Source organism: Phyllobates terribilis, unplaced genomic scaffold, assembly GCF_046119375.1.
Source record: "Phyllobates terribilis strain yellow unplaced genomic scaffold, ASM4611937v1 Scaffold_12__6_contigs__length_324123572, whole genome shotgun sequence".
Lineage (NCBI taxonomy): Eukaryota > Metazoa > Chordata > Amphibia > Anura > Dendrobatidae > Phyllobates > Phyllobates terribilis.
In genome coordinates, this window is record NW_027362772.1 from 265,340,137 (window position 1) to 265,363,443 (window position 23,307).

General features: G+C 51.2%; 1 long non-coding RNA gene across 1 annotated transcript in view; it reads right to left on the reverse strand.

Moving 5' to 3' along the window:
* The window catches only part of LOC141172587 (uncharacterized), a 119,296-nt gene that overhangs the window by 39,408 nt on the left and 56,581 nt on the right, over positions 1-23,307 (reverse strand). The gene's annotated exons all lie outside the window — the stretch shown is intronic.

The following is a 23,307-nucleotide window of genomic DNA, read 5'->3' on the forward strand; positions in this document are numbered from 1 at the left end:
AGTGAGATGCTTATTGACCAGGGGACCCAGTTCATGTCTCGCTTAATGGAGGCCCTATGTAAGAAAATGCAGGTGCAGCATCTGGTATCGAGCGCGTATCATCCCCAAACCAATGGTTTGTGTGACTGATTCAACGGTACCCTCAAACAGATGTTAAAAATGCTAGTTGAGACCCAGGGACGCGACTGGGAGCGTTACCTCCCACACCTGCTATTTGCTTACAGAGAGGTTCCACAGGCCTCGACGGAGTTCTTCCCCTTTGAGCTCCTGTATGGCAGGCATGTCCGAGGACCCCTTAGGTTGATAAGGGAATCCTGGGAAGAAGAGCCGAGCTCCCCAGGAGTGTCCATCGTGGAGTATGTCATGCGCTTCCGTGACAAGATGCAGACCTTAACACAGTTGGTGCATGACAACATGGCGCAAGCCCAGGCTGACCAGAAGCATTGATACGATCAGAACGCCCGAGAGCGGACCTACCAGGTGGGTCAGAAGGTGTGGGTGCTGGACCCCGTACCAAAGGACAAGCTTCAGGCGGCCTGGGAAGGCCCGTACGTCATTCACCAACAGCTCAACCCGGACACCTACGTGATCACTCTTGACCACGCGCGAGGGTAGGCGGAAGGATTTTCACGTTAATATGATGAAGGCTCATCAAGAACGTGGAGCCTGCGCCCTACCGGTCTGCAGCCTGCTCTAGGATGGGGAGGACGACCCCCTCTTTGACATGCTGGCCCAAGCGAAGGCCAGCGGGTCCCTAGAGGATGTAGAGATAAGAGCCTTGCTATCCACACCCCAGAGGTCTCAGATGCGAGCAGTGCTGAAACGCTTCCAAGCAGTGTTCACCAACATGCCTGGCAGGACTGAGATGGCGGTCTATGAAGTGGACACCGGGAATGATGCCCCACACCGGCGGACAGCCTATCGAATCTCAGACGAGGTGCAGCATGTCATGCGCCAGGAGGTGGAGGAGATGCTGAAGTTGGGGGTGATTAAGCGGTCCAAGAGCGTGTGGGCCTCACCTGTAGTCCAGGTGACAAAGAAGGACCGGACCACTCGGTTCTGTGTGGACTACAGGGGCCTCAATGCTATCACAGCCTCTGATGCACAACCAATGCCAAGCATTGAGGAGCTGCTTGAGCGGTTAGCCAGCGCGAGCTATCTCTCCATTATGGATCTGAGTCGGGGATATTGGCAGATTCCCTTGAGCCCCAAGGCCCATGAGAAGTCCGCCTTTATCACCCCCTTCGGATTGTATGAATCCACGGTCATGCCTTTTGGCATGAAAAATGCCCCTGCCACTTTCCAGCGAAGGGTCAACCACCTGCTCCAGGGACTGGAGAGGTACGCAGTGGCGTACCTGGATGACATTGCCGTCTTCAGTCCCACCTGGGAGGATCACCTCAAGCATCTGCGGCAGGTGCTCGCGCGCATTCACCAGGCGGGCTTGACCATCAAGCCAGGAAAGTGCCAGATCGGCATGAACGAGGTCCACTACCTGGGGCACCGGGTAGGTGGGGGTACTCTGAAGCCAGAGCCTGGGAAGGTGGACGCTATCGTGTCCTGGCCCACCCCCAGGACCAAGAAGCAGGTGAAGTCCTTCTTGGGCACCGCAGGGTACTATAGACGCTTTGTACAAGACTATAGTAGCCTTGCGAAGCCCTTGACAGACCTCACCAAGAGGAGCCTACCCCATCCAGTCAAATGGACAGATGAATGCGAGGTGGCCTTTCGGGGTTTGAAGGCTGCCCTGAGCAGCTCCCCTGTGCTAAAGGCGGTCGACGGCACACGACCAATCTTCGTACAGACCGACGCCAGTGAGTTTGGCCTCGGTGCTGTGCTCAGCCAGGTCGACTCGGGGAACCAAGAACACCCCGTGTTGTACCAAAGCCGGAAACTGCTGACGAGGGAAAAGGCTTATTCCACCAAAGAGTAGGAGTGCCGGGCCATTGTATGGGCCCTGCACCGCTTACAGCCGTACTTGTACGGGCGCCCCTTCACTGTCGTGACTGACCACAACCCCCTGAGTTGGCTGCACACCATGTCCGGTGCCAACGGAAGGTTGTTACGCTGGAGCCTCACCCTCCAGCAGTACGACTTTACCATTCAACACTGCAAAGGCAGCGAGCATGGCAATACCGATGGGTTGCTCCGGTGAGGGGAGCCTCCAGAGATACGCCTGGAGGAGTAGCAGAAGGTCCTACCTCCATAGCACAGTCTAAAAAGGGGGAGGTGTCAGGCAAAATGTATTTTTGTCTTAGTTTTAGAAATGTTGAAAGGACAGCCAGAGATGTCTTAAATCTCCGCCCCCTGTTCACTTGGAAGAGACCTCCACAGAACTCTACTCTTGCTTCCCCCAAACAAGGAATTTTGATAACCGCCATAAACCTCAGCCAAGAGCAAGCATAATGGTCTACACTGGATTTCCCCTCCAAAGTCCTATTGTGTAAATGTACAAGCTTGTAATGTCGAGTTTAATAATGCACATGACTGTCACAAACACATGGACAACATTTTTGGGATGCTCACCTTTTTCCAGTTATGATGGTGTATCTTTCATAACTGGGAAACCACCAGAAACCTAGGAAATGGGTTCTGAGCTTCTGAACGTCATAGAAATATTATATTTGATATCAATCTTCGCGAATATTGGTGACGGCAAACATGATGTATCCATCTTGGATGTGGGCCCCCCCCATACCAAGATATGAAAGATGAAGGATTTTTATGTCTTGTGCAGCTGGGTGGGTTAACAAAATCGAGCCCCCGTGTGAGGTAAACAACATGGGTGTGTCCTAGTGTTTTGCCTCCTCACCAAAAACCAAAACATCCATTTTGGCTATTCCAACCCAGGGACGTCAGACGCAAGCACTCCTCGCAGCGTGGGGGAATCACACCTAATTTCCGGGGAGCCGTCCACCCACAGAATCTGAGACCATCACCTCGTGGCACAGGTTTTGCTATTATTTACCCCTTTCATTTTAATAACTGTTTATGCATATATGTAAATTGTCTTTGTTATGATATCTTGTATATCTTTTGTAAACACTGCCAACTTTCAGGAGTAAATTATTATTATTTACCAGCTTCGTTCTTCTTGTCCTATGTCGAGCAAACACGTTCCTCACCCGCTAATTCACGTTACCTAACGGGTTCCCGATCCACCTATTGAGAGATCGGTCGTGGCAGCATACAGTGTATTTATGTGATATTGTGGTTGAGGGTGGCTGGATTGAGTTATATATACAGTTATATGAAAAAGTTTGGGCACCCCTATTAATCTTAAGCTTAATGTTTTATAAAAATTGGTGTTTTTGCAACAGCTATTTCAGTTTGATATATGTAATAACTGTTGGACACCGTTATGTTTCTGCCTTGAAATGAGGTTTATTGTACTAACAGAAAATGTGTAATCTGCATTCAAACAAAATTTGACAGGTGCATAAGTATGGGCACCCTTATCATTTTCTTGTTTTAAATACTCCTACCTACTTTTTACTGACTTACTAAAGCACTTTTTTTGCTTTTGTAACCTCATTGAGCTTTGAACTTCATAGCCAGGTGTATGCAATCATGAGAAAAGCTACTTAAAGTGGCCACTTGCAAGTTGTTCTCCTGTTTGAATCTCCTCTGAAGAGTGGCATCATGGGCTCCTCAAAACAACTGTCAAATGATCTGAAAACAAAGATTATTCAACATAGTTGTTCAGGGGAAGGATACAAAAAGCTGTCTCATAGATTTAACCTGTCAGTTTCCACTGTGAGGAACATAGTAAGGAAATGGAAGAACACAGGGACAGTTCTTGTTAAGGCCAGAAGTGGCAGGCCAAGAAAAACATCAGAAAGGCAGAGAAGAAGAATGGTGAGATCAGTCAAGGACAATCCTCAGACCACCTCCAGAGAGCTGCAGCATCAACTTGATGCAGATGGTGTCACTGTGCATCGGTCAACTATACAACGCACTTTGCACAAGGAGAAGCTGTATGGGAGAGTGATGCGAAAGAAGCCGTTTCTGCAAGCACGCCACAAACAGAGTCGGCTGAGGTATGCAAAAGCACATTTGGATAAGCCAATTTCTTTTTGGAAGAAGGTCCTGTGGACTGATGAAACCAAGATTGAGTTGTTTGGTCATACAAGAAGGCGCTATGCATGGCGGCAAAAAAACACAGCATTCCAAGTAAAACACTTGCTACCCACAGTAAAATTTGGTGGAGGTTCCATCATGCTTTGGGGCTGTGTGGCCAATGCTGGCACCGGGAATCTTGTTAAAGTTGAGGGACGCATGGATTCCACTCAGTATCAGCAGATTCTTGACAATAATGTTCAAGAATCAGTGATAAAGTTGAAGTTACTCAGGGGATGGATCTTTCAGCAAGACAATGATCCAAATCTACTCAGGCATTCATGCAGAGGAGCAATTACAATGTTCTGGAATGGCCATTCCAGTCCCCAGACCTGAATATCATTGAACATCTGTGGGATTATTTGAAGAGGGCTGTCCATGCTCAGCGACCATCAAACTTAACTGAACTGGAATTGTTTTGTAAAGAGGAATGGTCAAAAATACCTTCATCCAGGATCCAGGAACTCATTAAAAGCTACAGGAAGCGACTAGAGGCTGTTATTTTTGGAAAAGGAGGATCTACTAAATATTAATGTCACTTTTCTGGTGGGGTGCCCATACTTATGCACCTGTCGAATTTTGTTTGAATGCAGATTGAACATTTTCTGTTAGTACAACAAACCTCATTTCAAGGCAGAAACATTACTGTGTCCAACAGTTATTAAATATATCAAACTGAAATAGCTGTTGCAAAAACACCAATTTTTATAAAACATCAAGCTTAATATTAATAGGGGTGCCCAAACTTTTTCATATAACTGTACGTTCCTGGAAGGAACTGGTGGTATATATACGTCCTGTCACTTCACGTGCCACAATAGTCGACATAAAAGAGAGCAGCAGGGCCCTATTGCTTATCCTTGGTCAATACCGTATTTGAACAGTTGGATAAGGGGGAGCCAGAGGGCTGCAAGGTCTGACCAAGTTTTCCTGACAGAGGACATTACTGCAATATGGGGACCAGGATGGAGGACATGGCTGCTATATGGGGACCAGGATGGGGGACATGGCTGCTATATGGGGACCAGGATGGGGGACATGGCTCCTATATGGGGACCAGGATGCGGGACATGGCTGCTATATGGGACCAGGATGGAGGGCATGGCTGCTATATATGAACCAGGATGGAGGACATGGCTGCTATATAGGAACCAGGATGGAGGACATGGCTGCTATATAGGAACCATGATGAAGGACATGGCTGCTATATGGGAACTAGGATGGAGGACATGGCTGCTATATGGGTACCAGGATGGGGGACATGGCTGCTATAGGGGACCCAGGATGGAGGACATGGCTGCTATATGGGGACCAGGATGGAGAACATGGCTGCTATATGAGGACTAGGATGGGGGACATGGCTGCTATATGGGAACCAGGATGGGGGACATGGCTGCTATATGGGGACCAGGAATGGAGGACATGGTTGCTATATAGGAACCAGGATGGAGGACATGGCAGCTATATGGGAACCAGGATGGAGGACATGGCTGCTATATGGGAACCAGGTTGAAGGACATGGCTGCTATATGGGGACAAGGATTGGGGGCATGGCTGCTATATGGGGACCAGGATGGGGGACATGGCTGCTATATGGGAACCAGGATGGGGGACATGGCTGCTATATGGGGACCAGGAAGGAGGACATGGCTGCTATATAGGAACCAGGATGGAGGACATGGCTGCTATATAGGAACCATGATGAAGGACATGGCTGCTATATGGGGACAAGGATGGAGGACATGGCTGCTATATGGGAACCAGGATGGAGGACATGGCTGCTATATGGGGACCAGGATGGAGGACTTGGCTGATATATGGGGACCAGGATGGAGGACTTGGCTGCTATATGGGAACCAGGATGGAGGACATGACTGCTATACAGGGACCAGGATGGAGGACATGGCTGCTATATAGGAACCAGGATGGAGGACATGGCTGCAATATGGGGACCAGGATGGGGGACATGGTTGCTATATGGGGAACAGAATGGAGGACATGGCTGCTATATGGGGACCAGGATGGGGGACATGGCTGCTATATGGGAACCAGGATGGAGGACATGGCTGCTATATAGGAACCAGGAAGGAGGACATGGCTGCTATATAGGAACCATGATGAAGGACATGACGGCTTTATGGGGACCAGGATGGAGGACATGGCTGCTATATGGGAACCAGGATGGAGGACATGGCTGCTATATGGGGACCAGGATGGAGGACTTGGCTGCTATATGGGGACCAGGATGGGGGACATGGCTGCTATATGGGAACCAGGATGGAGGACATGGCTGCTATATAGGGACCAGGATGGAGGGGATGGCTGCTATATAGGAACCAGGATGGAGGACATGGCTGCTATATGGGGACCAGGATGGGGGACATGGCTGCTATATGGGAACCAGGAGGGAGGACATGGCTGCTATATAGGAACCAGGATGGAGGACATGGCTGCTATATAGGAATCAGGATGGAGGACAAGGCTGCTATATGGGGACAAGGATGGGGGACCTGGCTGATATATGGGCACCAGGATGGGGGACATGGCGGCTATATGGGGACCAGGATGGAGGACATGGCTGCTATATGGGGACCAGGATGGAGCACAGGGCTGCTATATGGGGACCAGAATAGAGGACATGGCTGCTATATGGGGACCAGGAAGGAGGACATTGCTGATATATGGGAACAAGGATGGGGGACATGGTTGCTATATGTGGACCAGGATGGGGGACATGGTTGCTATATGGGAACCAGGATGGAGGACATTACTGCTATATGGGGACCAGGATGGAGGACATGGCTGCTATATGGGGACAAGGATGGAGGACATGGCTGCTATATGGGGACCAGGATGGAGGACATGGCTGCTATATGGGGACCAGGATGGAGGACATTACTGCAATATGGGGAACAGGATGGAGGACATGGCTGCTATATGGCGACCAGGATGGGGGACATGGCTGCTATATGGGGACCAGGATGGGGGACATGGCTGCTATATGGGGACCAGGATGGGGGACATGGCTGCTATATGGGAACCAGGATGGAGGACATGGCTGCTATATAGGAACCATGATTAAGGACATGGATGCTATATGGGGACCAAGATGGAGGACATGGCTGCTATATGGGAACCAGGATGGAGGACATGGCTGCTATATGGGGACCAGGATGGAGGACATGGCTGCTATATGGGGACAAGGATGGGGGACATGGCTGCTATATGGGAACCAGGATGGAGGACATGGCTGCTATATAGTAACCAGGATTGAGGACATGGCTGCTATATGGGGACCAGGATGGGGGACATGGCTGCTATATGGGGAACAGGATGGAGGACATGGCTGCTATATGGGAACCAGGACGGAGGACATGGCTGCTATATAGGAACCAGGATGGAGGACATGGCTGCTATATGGGAATCAGGATGGAGGACATGGCTGCTATATGGGGACCAGGATGGGGGACATGGCTGCTATATGGGAACCAGGATGGAGGACATGGCTGCTATATAGGAACCAGGATGGAGGACATGGCTGCTATATAGGAACCATGATGAAGGACATGGCTGCTATATGGGGACCAGGATCGAGGACATGGCTGCTATATGGGGACCAGGATGAAGGACTTGGCTGCTATATGGGGACCAGGATGGGGGACATGGCTGCTATATGGGAACCAGGATGGAGGACATGGCTGCTATATAGGAACCAGGATGGAGGACATGGCTGCTATATGGGAATCAGGATGGAGGACATGGCTGCTATATGGGGACCAGGATGGGGGACATGGCTGCTATATGGGAACCAGGATGGAGGACATGGCTGCTATATAGGAACCAGGATGGAGGACATGGCTGCTATATAGGAATCAGGATGGAGGACAAGGCTGCTATACAGGAACCAGGATGGGGGACATGGCTGCTATATGGGGACCAGGATGGGGGACATGGCTGTTATATGGGAACCAGGATGGAGGACATGGCTGCTATATAGGAACCAGGATGGAGGACATGGCTGCTATATAGGAATCAGGATGGAAGACATGGCTGCTATATAGGAACCAGTATGGAGGACACGGCTGCTATATGGGGACCAGGATGGGGGACACGGCTGCTATAAGGGGACCAGGTTGGAGGACATGGCTGCTATACGGGGACCATGATGGAGGACATGGCTGCTATATGGGGACCAGGATGGACGACACGGCTACTATATGGGGACCAGGATGGGGGACATGGCTGCTATATGGGGACCAGGATGGAGGACATGGCTGCTATATGGGGACCAGGATGGAGGACATGGCTGCTATATGGGGACCACGATGGGGGACATGGCTGTTATATGGGAAACAGGATGGAGGACATGGCTGCTATATAGGAACCAGGATGGAGGACATGGCTGCTATATGGGGACCAGGATGGAGGACATGGTTGCTATATGGGGACAAGGATGGAGGACATGGCTGCTATATGGGGACCAGGATGGAGGACATGGCTGCTATATGGGGACCAGGATGGAGGACATTACTGCAATATGGGGAACAGGATGGAGGACATGGCTGCTCTATGGCGACCAGGATGGGGGACATGGCTGCCATATGGGGACCAGGATGGGGGACATGGCTGCTATATGGGGACCAGGATGGGGGACATGGCTGGTATATGGGAACCAGGATGGAGGACATGGCTGCTATATAGGAACCAGGATGGAGGACATGGCTGCTATATAGGAACCATGATTAAGGACATGGATGCTATATGGGGACCAGGATGGAGGACATGGCTGCTATATGGGGACCTGGATGGAGGACATGGCTGCTATATCGGGACAAGGATGGGGGACATGGCTGCTATATGGGAACCAGGATGGAGGACATGGCTGCTATATGGGAACCAGGATGGAGGACATGGCTGCTATATAGGAACCAGGATGGAGGACATGGCTGCTATATGGGGACCAGGATGGGGGACATGACTGCTATATGGGAACCAGGATGGAGGACATGGCTGCTATATAGGAACCAGGATGGAGGACATGGCAGGTATATAGGAATCAGGATGGAGGACAAGGCTGCTATAAAGGAACCAGGATGGGGGACATGGCTGCTATATGGGGACCAGGATGGGGGACATGGCTGCTATATAGGAACCAGGATGGAGGATATGGCTGCTATATAGGAACCAGGATGGAGGACATGGCTGCTATACGGGGACCAGGTTGGTGGACATGGCTGCTATACGGGGACCAGGTTGGAGGACATGGCTGCTATATGGGGACCAGGATGGGGGACATGGCTGCTATATGGGGACCAGGATGGGGGACATGTCTGCTATATGGGGACCAGGATGGAGGACATGGCTGCTGTATGGGGACCAGGATGGAGGATATGGCTGTTACATGGGGACCAGGATGGAGGACATAGCTGCTATATAGGAACCAGGATGGAGGACATGGCTGCTATATAGGAACAAGGATGGAGGACACGGCAGCTATATGGGGACCAAGATGGGGGATATGGCTGCTATATGGAGACCAGGTTGGAGGACATGGCTGCTATATGGGGACCAGATTTGAGGACATGGCTGCTATATGGGGACCAGGATGGAGGACATGGCTGCTATATGGGAACCAGGATGGAGGACATGGCTGCTACATAGGAACCATGATGAATCACATGGTTGCTATATGGGGACCAGGATGGAGGACATGGTTGCTATATGGGAACCAGGATGGATGACATGGCTGCTATATGGGGACCAGGATGGAGGACATGGCTGCTATATGGGGACCAGGAAGGGGGACATGGCTGCTATATGGGAACCAGGATGGAGGACATGGCTGCTATATAGGAACCTGGATGGAGAACATGGCTGCTATACAGGAACCAGGATGGAGGACATGGCTGCTATATGGGGACCATGATGGGGGACATGGCTGCTATATGGGAACCAGGATGGAGTACATGGCTGCTATATAGGAACCAGGATGGAGGACATGGCTGCTATATAGGAATCAGGATGGAGGACAAGGCTGCTATATAGGAACCAGGATGGGGGACATGGCTGCTATATGGGAACCAGGATGGAGGACATGGCTGCTATATAGGAACCAGGATGGAGGACATGGCAGGTAGATAGGAATCAGGATGGAGGACAAGGCTGCTATAAAGGAACCAGGATGGGGGACATGGCTGCTATATGGGGACTAGGATGGGGGACATGGCTGCTATATCGGAACCAGGATGGAGGACATGGCTGCTATATAGGAACCATGATGAAGGACATGGCTGCTATATGGGGACCAGGATCGAGGACATGGCTGCTATATGGGGACCAGGATGAAGGACTTGGCTGCTATATGGGGACCAGGATGGGGGACATGGCTGCTATATGGGAACCAGGATGGAGGACATGGCTGCTATATAGGAACCAGGATGGAGGACATGGCTGCTATATAGGAACCAGGATGGAGGACATGGCTGCTATATGGGAATCAGGATGGAGGACATGGCTGCTATATGGGGACCAGGATGGGGGACATGGCTGCTATATGGGAACCAGGATGGAGGACATGGCTGCTATATAGGAACCAGGATGGAGGACATGGCTGCTATATAGGAATCAGGATGGAGGACAAGGCTGCTATACAGGAACCAGGATGGGGGACATGGCTGCTATATGGGGACCAGGATGGGGGACATGGCTGTTATATGGGAACCAGGATGGAGGACATGGCTGCTATATAGGAACCAGGATGGAGGACATGGCTGCTATATAGGAATCAGGATGGAAGACATGGCTGCTATATAGGAACCAGTATGGAGGACACGGCTGCTATATGGGGACCAGGATGGGGGACACGGCTGCTATAAGGGGACCAGGTTGGAGGACATGGCTGCTATACGGGGACCATGATGGAGGACATGGCTGCTATATGGGGACCAGGATGGACGACACGGCTACTATATGGGGACCAGGATGGGGGACATGGCTGCTATATGGGGACCAGGATGGAGGACATGGCTGCTATATGGGGACCAGGATGGAGGACATGGCTGCTATATGGGGACCACGATGGGGGACATGGCTGTTATATGGGAAACAGGATGGAGGACATGGCTGCTATATAGGAACCAGGATGGAGGACATGGCTGCTATATGGGGACCAGGATGGAGGACATGGTTGCTATATGGGGACAAGGATGGAGGACATGGCTGCTATATGGGGACCAGGATGGAGGACATGGCTGCTATATGGGGACCAGGATGGAGGACATTACTGCAATATGGGGAACAGGATGGAGGACATGGCTGCTCTATGGCGACCAGGATGGGGGACATGGCTGCCATATGGGGACCAGGATGGGGGACATGGCTGCTATATGGGGACCAGGATGGGGGACATGGCTGGTATATGGGAACCAGGATGGAGGACATGGCTGCTATATAGGAACCAGGATGGAGGACATGGCTACTATATAGGAACCATGATTAAGGACATGGATGCTATATGGGGACCAGGATGGAGGACATGGCTGCTATATGGGGACCTGGATGGAGGACATGGCTGCTATATCGGGACAAGGATGGGGGACATGGCTGCTATATGGGAACCAGGATGGAGGACATGGCTGCTATATGGGAACCAGGATGGAGGACATGGCTGCTATATAGGAACCAGGATGGAGGACATGGCTGCTATATGGGGACCAGGATGGGGGACATGACTGCTATATGGGAACCAGGATGGAGGACATGGCTGCTATATAGGAACCAGGATGGAGGACATGGCAGGTATATAGGAATCAGGATGGAGGACAAGGCTGCTATAAAGGAACCAGGATGGGGGACATGGCTGCTATATGGGGACCAGGATGGGGGACATGGCTGCTATATAGGAACCAGGATGGAGGATATGGCTGCTATATAGGAACCAGGATGGAGGACATGGCTGCTATACGGGGACCAGGTTGGGGGACATGGCTGCTATACGGGGACCAGGTTGGAGGACATGGCTGCTATATGGGGACCAGGATGGGGGACATGGCTGCTATATGGGGACCAGGATGGGGGACATGTCTGCTATATGGGGACCAGGATGGAGGACATGGCTGCTGTATGGGGACCAGGATGGAGGATATGGCTGTTACATGGGGACCAGGATGGAGGACATGGCTGCTATATAGGAACCAGGATGGAGGACATGGCTGCTATATAGGAACAAGGATGGAGGACACGGCAGCTATATGGGGACCAAGATGGGGGATATGGCTGCTATATGGAGACCAGGTTGGAGGACATGGCTGCTATATGGGGACCAGATTTGAGGACATGGCTGCTATATGGGGACCAGGATGGAGGACATGGCTGCTATATGGGAACCAGGATGGAGGACATGGCTGCTACATAGGAACCATGATGAATCACATGGTTGCTATATGGGGACCAGGATGGAGGACATGGTTGCTATATGGGAACCAGGATGGATGACATGGCTGCTATATGGGGACCAGGATGGAGGACATGGCTGCTATATGGGGACCAGGAAGGGGGACATGACTGCTATATGGGAACCAGGATGGAGGACATGGCTGCTATATAGGAACCTGGATGGAGAACATGGCTGCTATACAGGAACCAGGATGGAGGACATGGCTGCTATATGGGGACCATGATGGGGGACATGGCTGCTATATGGGAACCAGGATGGAGTACATGGCTGCTATATAGGAACCAGGATGGTGGACATGGCTGCTATATAGGAATCAGGATGGAGGACAAGGCTGCTATATAGGAACCAGGATGGGGGACATGGCTGCTATATGGGAACCAGGATGGAGGACATGGCTGCTATATAGGAACCAGGATGGAGGACATGGCAGGTACATAGGAATCAGGATGGAGGACAAGGCTGCTATAAAGGAACCAGGATGGGGGACATGGCTGCTATATGGGGACTAGGATGGGGGACATGGCTGCTATATCGGAACCAGGATGGAGGACATGGCTGATATATAGGAACCAGGATGGAGGACATGGCTGCTATACGGGGACCAGGTTGGAGGACATGGCTGCTATATGGGGACCAGGATGGGGGACATGGCTGCTATATAGGAACCAGTATGGAGGACATGGCTGCTATATGGGGACCAGGATGTGGGACATGGCTGCTATACGGGGACCAGGTTGGAGGACATGGCTGCTATATGGGGACCAGGATGGGGGACATGGCTGCTATATGGGGACCAGTATGGGGGACATGTCTGCTATATGGGGACCAGGATGGAGGACATGGCTGCTATATGGGGACCAGGATGGAGGATATGGCTGCTACATGGGGACCAGGATGGAGGATATGGCTGCTATATAGGAAGCAGGATGGAGGACATGGCTGCTATATAGGGACCAGGATGGAGGACAAGGCAGCTATATGGGGACCAAGATGGGGGATATGGCTGCTATATGGAGACCAGGTTGGAGGACATGGCTGCTATATGGGGATCAGGTTTGAGGACATGGTTGCTATATGGGGACCAGGATGGAGGACATGGCTGCTATATGGGAACCAGGATGGAGGACATGGCTGCTACATAGGAACCAAGATGAATCACATGGTTGCTATATGGGGACCAGGATGGAGGACATGGCTGCTATATGGAAACCAGGATGTATGACATGGCTGCTATATGGGGACCAGGATGGAGGACATGGCTGCTATATGGGGACCAGGATGGGGGACATGGCTGCTATATGGGAACCAGGATGGAGGACATGGCTGCTATATAGGAACCAGGATGGAGGACATGGCTGCTATACAGGAACCAGGATGGAGGACATGGCTGCTATATGGGGACCAGGATGGGGGACATGGCTGCTATATGGGAAACAGGATGGAGTACATGGCTGTTATATAGGAACCAGGATGGAGGACATGGCTGCTATATAGGAATCAGGATGGAGGACAAGGCTGCTATATAGGAACCAGGATGGGGGACATGGCTGCTATATGGGGACCAGGATGGGGGACATGGTTGCTATATGGGAACCAGGATGGAGGACATGGCTGCTCTATGGGGACCAGGATGGGGGACATGGCTGCTATATGGGAACCAGGATGGAGGACATGGCTGCTATATGGGGACCAGGATGGAAGACATGCTTGTTATATGGGGACCAGGATGCAGGACATGGCTGCTATATGGGGACCAGGATGGGGGAAATGGCTGCTATATGGGGACCAGCATAGGGGACATGGCTGCTATATGGGGACCAGGATGGGGGACATGACTGCAATATGGGAACCAGGATGGAGGACATGGCTGCTATATATGAAACAGGATGGAGGACATGGCTGCTATATAGGTACCAGGATGGAGGACATGGCTAATATATAGGAACCATGATGGAGGACATGGCTGCTATATGGGGACCAGGATGGAGGACATGGCTGCTATATGGGGACCAGGATGGGGACATGGCTGCTATATGGGGACCAGGATGGAGGACATGTCTGCTATATGGGGACCAGGATGGGGGAAATGGCTGCTATATGGGGACCAGCATAGGGGACATGGCTGCTATATGGGGACCAGGATGGGGGACATGGCTGCAATATGGGAACCAGGATGGAGGACATGGCTGCTATATATGAACCAGGATGGAGGACATGGCAGCTATATAGGTACCAGGATGAAGGACATGGCTGCTATATAGGAACCATGATGGAGGACATGGCTGCTATATGGGGACCAGGATGGAGGACATGGCTGCTATATGGGGACCAGGATGGGGGAGATGGCTGCTATATGGGGACCAGGATGGAGGATATGGCTGCTACATGGGGACCAGGATGGAGGACATGGCTGCTATATAGGAACCAGGATGGAAGACATGGTTGCTATATAGGAACCAGGATGGAGGACACGGCGGCTATATGGGGACCAAGATGGGGGATATGGCTGCTATATGGAGACCAGGTTGGAGGACATGGCTGCTATATGGGGACCAGGTTTGAGGACATGGCTGATATATGGGGACCAGGATGGAGGACATTACTGCAATATGGGGAACATGATGGAGGACATGGCTGCTATATGGCGACCAGGATGGGGGACATGGCTGCTATATGGGGACCAGGATGGAGGACATGGCTGCTATATGGGAACCAGGATGGAGGACATGGCTGCTATATAGGAACCATGATGAAGGACATGGCTGCTATATGGGGACCAGGATGGAGGACATGGCTGCTATATGGGAACCAGGATGGATGACATGGCTGCTATATGGGGACCAGGATGGAGGACATGGCTACTATATGGGGACCAGGATGGGGGACATGGCTGCTATATAGGAACCAGGACGGAGGACATGGCTGCTATATAGGAACCAGGATGGAGGACATGGCTGCTATACAGGAATCAGGATGGAGGACATGGCTGCTATATAGGAACCAGGATGGAGGACATGGCTGCTATACAGGAACCAGGATGGAGGACATGGCTGCTATATGGGGACCAGGATGGGGGACATGGCTGCTATATGGAAACCAGGAAGGAGGACATGGCTGCTATATAGGAACTAGGATGGAGGAAATGGCTGCTATATAGGAATCAGGATGGAGGACAAGGCTGCTATATCGGAACCAGGATGGGGGACATGGCTGCTATATGGGGACCAGGATGGGGGACATGGCTGCTATATGAGAACCAGGATGGCGGACATGGCTACTATATGGGGACCAGGATGGGGGACATGGCTGCTATATAGGAACCAGGATGGAGGACATGGCTGCTATATGGGGACAAGGATGGAAGACATGTTTGCTATATGGGGACCAGGATGGGGGACATGGCTGCTATATGGGGACCAGGATAGGGGACATGGCTGCTATATGAGGACCAGGATGGGGGACATGGCTGCAATATGGGAACCAGGATGGAGGACATGGCTGCTATATATGAACCAGGATGGAGGACATGGCTGCTATATAGGTACCAGGATGGAGGACATGGCTGCTATATAGGAACCATGATGGAGGACATGGCTGCTATATGGGGACCAGGATGGAGGACATGGCTCCTATATGGGGACCAGGATGGGGGACATGGCTGCTATATGGGGACCAGGATGGGGGACATGGCTGCTATATGGGGACCAGGATGGGGGACATGTCTGCTATATGGGGACCAGGATGGAGGACATGGCTGCTATATGGGGATCAGGATGGAGGATATGGCTGCTACATGGGGACCAGGATGGAGGACATGGCTGCTATATAGGAACCAGGATGGAGGACATGGCTGCTATATAGGAACCAGGATGGAGGACCCGGCAGCTATATGGGGACCAAGATGGGGGATATGGCTGCTATATGGAGACGAGGTTGGAGGACATGGCTGCTATATGTGGACCAGGTTTGAGGACATGGCTGCTATATGGGGACCATGATGGAGGACATAGCTGCTATATGGGGAACAGGATGGAGGACATGGCTGATATATGGGGACCAGGATGGAGGACATAGCTGCTATATGGGGACCAGGATGGGGGACATGGCTGCTATATGGGGACCAGGGGAAGGGACATGGCTGCTATATGGGGACAAGGATGGGGGACATGGCTGCTATATGGGAACCAGGATGGAGGACATGGCTGCTATATATCAACTAGGATGGAGGACATGGCTGCTATATAGGAACCAGGATGGAGGACATGGCTGCTAAATAGGAACCATGATGAAGGACATGGCTGCTATATGGGAACTATGATGGAGGACATGGCTGCTGTATGGGGATCAGGATGGGGGACATGGATGCTATATGGGAACCAGGATGGAGGACATGGCTACTATAAGGGGACCAGGATGGAGGACATGGTTGCTATATGGGAACAAGGATGGAGGACATGGCTGCTATATGGGGACAAGGATGGGGGACATGGCTGCTATATGGGAACCAGGATGGGGTACATGGCTGCTATATGGGAACCAGGATGGGGACATGGTTGCTATATAGGAACCAGGATGGAGGACATGGCAGCAATATGGGAACCAGGATGGAGGACATGGCTGCTATATAGGAACCAGGATGGAGGACATGGCTGCTATATGGGAACCAGGATGGGGGACATGGCTGCTATATAGGAACCAGGATAGAGGACACGGCTGGTATATGGGGACCAGGATGGGGGATATGGAAGCTATATGGAGACCAGGTTGGAGGACATGGCTGCTATATGGGGAGCAGAATGGGGACATGGTTGCTATATAGGAACCAGGATGGAGGAAATGGCAGCAATATGGGAACCAGTATGGAGGACATGGCTGCTATATGGGAACCAGGATGGAGGACATGGCTGCTATATGGGGACCAGGATGGAGCACATGGTTGCTATATAGGAACCAGGATGGAGGACATGGCTGCTATATGGGAACCAGGATGGGGGACATGGCTGCTATATAGGAACCAGGATGGAGGCACGTCTGGTATATGGGGACCAGGATGGGGGATATGGAAGCTATATGGAGACCTGGTTGGAGGACATGGCTGCTATATGGGGAGCAGGCTGGAGGACATGGCTGCTATATGGGGACCATGATGGAGGACATGGCAGCTATATGGGGAACAGGATGGAGGACATGGCTGATATATGGGGACCAGGATGGGGGACATGGCTGCTATATGGGGACCAGGATGGGGGACATGGCTGCTATATGGGGACCAGGATGAGGAATATGGCTGCTATATGGGAACCAGGATGGAGGACATGGCTGCTATATGGGGACCAGGATGGAGGACATGGCTGCTATATGGGGACCAGGATGGAGAACATGGCTGCTATATGGGAACTGTCAGGCAAAATGTTTTTTTGTCCTAGTTTTAAAAATGTTGTAAGGACAGCCAGAGATGTCTTAAATCTCTGCCCTTGTTCACTTGGAAGGGACCTCCATAGAACTCCACTAGCTTCCCCCAAATTTCAGGCCAGAGCAAGCATACTGGTCTACACTGGATTTCCCCTCCAAAGCCTTATTTTGTAACTGTACAAAGTTTTAATGTCGAGTTTAATAACGCACATGACTGTCACAAACACATGGACCACATTTTTGGGATGCTCACCTTTTTCCAGTTATGATGGTGTATCTTTCATAACTGGGAAACCACCAGAAACCTAGGAAATGGGGTCTGAGTTTCTGAACGTCATAGAAATATCATATTTTTATGTCTTGTGCAGCTGGGTGGGTACACAAAACCGAGCCCCCGTGTGAGGTAAACAACATGGGAGTGTCCTAGTGTTTTGCCTCCTTACATAAAACCAGAACGGCCATGTTGGCTCATTCCAACCCAGGGACGTGAGACGCAAGCACTCCTCGCTGCGTGGAGGAATCACACTTAATTTCCGGGGAGCCGTCTCCCCCACAGAATCTGAGACCATCACCTCGTGGCGCAGGTTTTGCTATTACTTATCCCTGTAATTTTTATTAAAATTTTTCACATATTTTAGCAAACATAGAACACAGAAAAGTCATTCACATTTTCATATCAGAGAAAACACTTAGGCCTCCAACAGGCCGGCCCATTAGAGATCACTTTAAAGCTTTCAAATTCAAATATCTGATATGACATCCATTTTAAATAACAGTCCATGAAACACAAAGAAAAAAAAAAAAGACAACACAGAGAGAAGGAAGGGAAAGGAAGAACGATATAGACAAAAGATCAAGAAGCAGTAGATCATTCACTACGCTGCGCCCAATAGTAGTCCCATGGGGCCCATACTGTCTCGAACAGGTCCATCTTTGCATTAAGACTTGCAGTCAAGGACTCCATCTTCCTCACATCACAGACCCTAGCGTAGTACTCTTGTCTAGAGGGTGGTGAGTCCCTTTTCCAGCAAAGAGCAATCATGCATCTCGCTGCTGTCAACAAGTGGAGGAGCAATTTGGAGGAATGTCTACCCATTCCCCCAGGGGTCACATTGAGAAGGAAAACAGAGGGCTCCAGAGAAATCTCTGTAAATAGCACCTACTGAACCAGTTTTCTTATTGTTTCCCAAAAAGGAACTATTTTGCTGCAGGACCAGAAAACATGTGTCAGAGTGCCGACAGATGATCCACATCTCCAGCATATACTCGGGACCTGCGGGTTCATTTTATTCAGGACATCCGGCGTGTGGTACCAATGCATTAAAATTTTATATTGGTTCTCCTTGTATAGGGTACAGATTGATGTCTTAGCTGCTTTAGACCATATTGTCTGCCATGTCTGAGGGGAAAGCCTCCTTCCCAAGAATCCCTCCCACTTAGACATATAAGGGTGCTGGAAGATGGGTCCACCCACCGGTGAATTGATTATTTTATATATATCCGAGATCAACCCCTTGGTAGAGGGACCTCTCCTGCACAGCCTCTCAAACTCCGTGGGGATGGACACTTTATATGAGCCAAAGAGGGATCTTCTAAAATACGGAATCTGTATGTACTGATAGAATTCCCGATTAGTGATGTTAAAACTTTCTTTTAAATAATCAAACTGATGTATTACTAAGGTGTTTCTGTCCACTATATCCGCAAATCTAAACAATCCCGCGTTGATCCAGGGATGAGATTCTTGGCTCATCCCTTTTATTTTAATAACTGTTTTATGCATATATGTAAATTGTCTCCTTTATAATATCTTGTATATCTTTTGTAAACACTGCCAACTTTTGGAAGTAAATTAGTATTATTTACCAGCTTCGTTCTTCTTGTCCTATGTCGAGCAAACACGTTCCTCACCTGCTAATTTTACGCTACCTAACGGGTACCCGATCCACCTGTTAAGAGATCGGTGGTGGCAGCATACTGTGTATTTATGTGATATTGTGGTTTGCGGGAGGCTGGATTGAGATATATATACGTTCCTGGAAGGAACTGGTGGTATATATACAGTATGTCCTGTCACATCACGTGCCACAATAGTCGACATAAATGAGAGCACCTGCGCACTGTTGCTTATCCTCGGTCAATACCATGTTTGACCAGCAGGATAAGGGGGCGCCAGAGGGCTGCAAGGTCTGACCAAGTTTTCCTGACAATTGGTGGCAAGCGGTGGGATCATAGGACATTAGTGATCTGGTTTGAGCAATCATTCCTCTCACTAAAAAGTTGCACGGTTCTTACCTGGACCCTGCAGAAAAGTTTTGAAGATCGAACTCAGTGTTTATTAGATCTGAGACAATACTGTATGTGTAGCAGTTACCCCTACCCTTCTTCGGTTTTTCTTTTCTATTTTTATTTTGGAAATCATGGTCATAGTTGGGAAGTTCTGGTACAGCCAGCAGAAAAAGGACACTCTTATTGGAATATGTATAACGAAAGGCATTGACCCCCTCGGCAAAAACAAAGAACAAATGGCTGCTGCACTGGCGCAACTGGAGACCGAGCAAGCCCTTCTCCAGACCTCAGCAGGACCAGGGGTCAGCCGAGATATGGACAGTATTGCTGCAGGGTCCCATCTGTAGACTTACGCCGCGTCAGCGACCAGGGCAGCGTGGACCCCTATCTGCAGATGGCTCTACAGCAACTTCCTGCAGAGGATCATGAAGGACGGCAGAAAGTAATTCAGCAGCACCAGGAGGCTGCCGAGCGGAGGCCCAAGCCCAGCGAGAGGCCGAGCGAGAGGCCGAGAGAGCCCAGTGAGAGGCCGAGAGAGCCCAGCGAGAGGCTGCCGAGCGGCGAGCAGAGGCCCAAGCTCAGAGGGCCCATGAACTGCAGATGGTCCAACTCGGGATCTCACCATCCACGTCACGGAACTGTGAGACCAACAATGCCACCCGGTTTAAACACCGTCCAGAGCATTTTCCTGTGACCTCGACACCTTTCTGAGGGGTTTTGAAAAGACTTGCAGACAGTACCAGCTGCCTGTGGACCAGTGGGCCCGGTACTTAACTGCAGGGCTGCGAGGCAAAACTCTGGATGTGTTTGTGGCTCTTCCTCAGGGCCTAGATGGGAACTATTATGCCATTAAGCAGGCCCTAATCCAGAGGTTCCAACTGACGCCTGAGGTGTACCTTAAAGAGTTCCGGAACCTCCAACGTGGACCGCCCGACAGTTACAGCGATGTGGTGCATGGGCTCAGAACCAACTTCGAGTAGTGGATCCAAGGACTGTCAGCGACCACCTTTGAGCAGATAAAGGAATAAAGGACCTGATGGTGAAAGACCAGTTCCTACATTTGTGTCCGACTGAGGTACGACAGTTTGTGATTGATCGGGAGCCACCAGATGCCAATAAAGCAGAGCAGATCGCAGACACCTACGAGGCCAACCGGAGACCGGAGGTGCGGAAGCCGGTCGTCGCCAGCTGGAAAGGGGCTAAGCCATCAACCACCATCCCTGCCCTGCCAGTCGACCTTCTGGAGGCCTTGTCCCTGTTACCAAAGCCCGGCCTGCATCTGATGCTCGCAAGTGTTATTTCTGCAATGAGACTGGTCATCTCAGCGCCACTTGTCCAGAGAAGCAGAGGAAGAACCCCCCCATCCAAGGCCCGAGGGCCTAGTGCTTCAGTTCTTTTGGTGGGTGGGCCGGTTGGGAGGGCCTGTGAAAACTTGCAGTCTGTCACTGTGGGGGACACTGTCACTGTAGGCCTCAAGGACGCTGGGGCAGAAGGAACCCTCATCCGACCCGAACTGGTGTCCGCTGAAGAGCTTATTCCGGGAAAGATCCTGACTGTCACCGGGATTGGGGGCGTCCGATGCCCCGTGCCCATGGCCCGGGTTTTTATTGATTGGGGTGCGGGGAGTGGGGTGAAGGAAGTGGGAGTATCTGAAAACCTACCGGCAAATGTTTTGTTGGGAACTGATTTGGGGAGGATGTTTGCTTATTATGTCCCTGACACCCCTCCCGGATCTGATACGGTTGGTAAGGTTAATGCTGATAATGTGAATGTCAAAGCTTTACCTGATGATGATGATGATGATGTATTTGAAGGTACAGGAGAACTCAGCCATGTCACGCTGCAGGGTGATATTGCTGAGGATCCACCTAGCAGGAGCAAGTGTCAGTGCTAAGGGTAATGGGGAGAGGCACGGGGACCATGAAGCAGGTGGTGCTGTGCCAGCGACCAGTGTCACAACAGACAGTGATCTGGCTGACGGTTGCTGCCCCATAAGTAGCACTGCGTCTGAGGTAATGGGGGAGAATGGGGAAGTAGCACTCATAGCTGCGCAGGCTGATGGGACGGTGTTATCCCCCGGGGAGAAGGCCTATATAGCCGCTGTTACCCGAAGTCAGAGTGCCCAGAACGCAAGTAACGCCCAGCCTTCTGGACCCTCCTCGGACAGAGGAATAACGGAATCAGTTAGGGACCTAGAGCCGGTCCCAGAGGGTCCCAGTGAGGACGTGGCCTTAACCTCACTTCTGGCTTCCTCCAGCCAGGAGTTTCAGGCAGCTCTGCACTCAGATGCTAGCCTAGAGACGTTAAGGAGCCTCGCTGAGAAACCCACCTCCAAGTCGGATAAGGAGAGGGTATTCTGGGACTAAGGGAGGTTATACCAGGAGACAGTTCCCTGTACACCCCAACAGAAGTGGCTGAGGGAAAGACAGCTGGTCATCCCCTACCAATTCAGGGATAAGGTGGCGGACGCCCTCTTGGCTATCTTTTCGCGAGTAGGCTTCCCCAGTGAGATGCTTACCGACCAGGGGACCCAGTTCATGTCTCGCTTAATGGAGGCCCTATGTAAGACAATGCCGGTGCAGCATCTGGTATCGAACGCGTATCATCCCCAAACCAATGGTTTGTGTGAGCGATTCAACGGTACCCTCAAACAGATGTTAAAAATGCTGGTTGAGACCCAGGGACGCGACTGGGAGCGTTACCTCCCACACCTGCTATTTGCTTACAGAGAGGTTCCACAGGCCTCGACGGGGTTCTCCCCCTTTGAGCTCCTGTATGGCAGGCATGTCCGAGGACCCCTTGGGTTGATAAGGGAATCCTGAGAAGAAGAGCCAAGCTCCCCAGGAGTGTTCATCGTGGAGTATGTCATGCGCTTCCGTGACAAGATGCAGACCTTGACTCATTTGGTGCATGACAACATGGCGCAAGCCCAGGCTGACCAGAAGCATTGATACGACCAGAACGCCCGAGAGCGGACCTACCAGGTGGGTCAGAAGGTGTGGGTGCTGGTCCCCGTACTAAAGGACAAGCTT